This window comes from Macrobrachium nipponense, chromosome 42 (assembly GCF_015104395.2).
Source record: "Macrobrachium nipponense isolate FS-2020 chromosome 42, ASM1510439v2, whole genome shotgun sequence".
NCBI lineage: Eukaryota > Metazoa > Arthropoda > Malacostraca > Decapoda > Palaemonidae > Macrobrachium > Macrobrachium nipponense.
In genome coordinates this window covers 1919439-1921938 of record NC_061103.1, presented here as the reverse complement: position 1 = coordinate 1921938, position 2500 = coordinate 1919439, and positions in this window count along the sequence as shown.

Here is a 2500-nt window from a genome sequence, read left to right as displayed (position 1 = left end):
ATACCGTAAAACCAAAATCGAATAGAGAGAGAGAGAGAGAGAGAGTACCTGTAGACGTTGGGACACAATCATTTAGTTCATCGTCACAAAGGCAAAATGACAAAGAAAAAAAAATCTCTATATTAACCTTTAGCTGGTCAGTGTTCCCCAGATCATGCTTAACTAGATCAATTTCAAAATCATATCGCGTACAAGCACCTCATGCGGTGCACTGTAGGCATTACATGAGGTTCGTAGCTGAAACCCCTTTCGTACGTTTTACTGTACCTCTTCTCGTATTCTCTTTCTTCCATCTTACTTTATCAACCCTCTATTAACAATAATTTATTCATGGTGCAACTGCGATGAGGTCCCCGCTCTTGTTACAGCTTTCAAACCTTTTACTCTCAATTTACGTTATACCGCTGAATGACCTTGTAGGTCCTAGTGCTTGGCCTTTGGCCTAGATTCTGTATTCAGTTCAAAACGGTTTGATGCTTTAGGTTGATCCTAAATGTTAAAAAAATAGTCATTCACTTTTTTCAACTGAGGAAATAGTCATGTATTATTATTCTTCAACTATTGAGGAAATAGTCATGCATTGTTATTCTTCAACTATTGAGGAAATAGTCATGCATTATCATTCTTCAACTATTGAGGATATAGTCATGCATTCTTATTCTTCACCTAATGAGGATATAGTCATGCATTGTCATTCTTCAACTATTGAGGAAATAGTCATGCATTATCATTCTTCAACTATTGAGGAAATAGTCAGGCATTATTAATCTTCAACTATTGAGGAAATAGTCATGCATTCTTAGTCTTCAACTATTGATGAAATAGTCATGCATTATTACTCTTCAACTCTTGAGGAAGTAGTGATGCATTATCCTTCTTCAACTTTTTAACTTTGATGGAAATAGTCCATGCCATTGTTATTCCTTCCTAACCTATTGCGGAAAAGTCATGGAATTTTATCCTTCAACTAGGAGGAAATAAGTTATGTATTCTTCTACTATTGAGGAAATAGTCATGTATTATTCTTCTTCAACTATTGAGGAAATAGTCATGTATTCTTATTCTTCAACTATTGAGGAAATAGTCATGCATTATTATTCTTCAACTATTGAAGATATAGTGACGTATTATTATTATTCTTTTGCTTGCCTTCATTCCTCGGAACATAATGTCATTCTTTACAGACGCACCACAGCTCCTTGGTCAAGAAAAACTACCCAGTTTTCGCAAGTGACCCTGAATGGCACACACACACACACACACACACACACACACACACAGACACAATAATAATAATGAAACCCTGCTCCTGCTCTGTCGCTCCCACGCCAATTACAAGGCAAAACAGAATGAATAGTCCGTGCTTTGAGAATTATTTCACTATGCAATTGTCTGCTCAGAGCAGAGGTGATATCTGCGCGTTGTTAGAACCGCCTGTGTATAGAATTCGTGGATTCTCGCGTGAAATTTATTTATGACAGTTTAACCAGACACTGCTCAAAGACTCTTATGTTAAGCGTATCAGAATTTCCTGTTTATTTGCACGAAGAAGAAATATCACGTTGATTTTTGTTTTGCATGGTGGAGTATTGTTAAGAAACTGGAAATTTTATAAACTCTTTAAGAATTTTCCGGAAATGTCGTTTATGCGTTATCAACTCTATAAGGGAGGAACTTGTAGCAATGATGAAACTGAACTTTTCAAATGCAATTAAAATTGTTTTTCGAAAGCTAGTTTATATATAAAAAAAAAAGACTCGTCGATGCATTATCAACTCTACAAGAAAGGAATTTGTAGCAAGTATGGAACTGAACTTGTCAAATGCGATTAAAACTGATTTTCGAACGCCAGTTTTATCAAAGAAAGCCGAGTAAGACCAAACTTCTACAGCGAATTATCCGAGAAGACGAAACTGGTAAGAGAAAACCCCTTTGGCTCATTGCAAACCGAACTTCTCCAAGAACATGACACTTCCTCCCATCTCAAGGGGACGTCACGGGAAGACTTCTTAACAAAGGGCACCTCAACAAGCACGGAGGTTCAAATTATTCGTAAACGCGCTTGGACGAGCGTAGGAGCAGTCATTATTCAGGCTGGAAGCAAGTGATGCTTGGTAGAAGCGCGTCGAGCAAAGCAGAAGGAGAGATTGAAAGCATGATACTGACCGGATATATATATATATATATATATATATATATATATATATATATATTATATACTATACGTCATAACTGTAGGTTGACGTATTGTTAGGATATCATTTACGGTCAAGGCAGCACTGGAAGTGCAGGCAAATTATAGAGAGAGAGAGAGAGAGAGAGAGAGAGAGAGAGAGAGAGAGAGGAGAGAGAGATTTTTCCCCCACGAGTTTAATAATACATTTCTCTTGGCAGAGCGTCATTGTTGTACGCAAAAAAAAAAAAAAAAAAAAATAACTTAAGCACGCTTTGATCTTTTTAACTTCACGGGAACAGGAATTAACTTCTTCGACAAATTAGA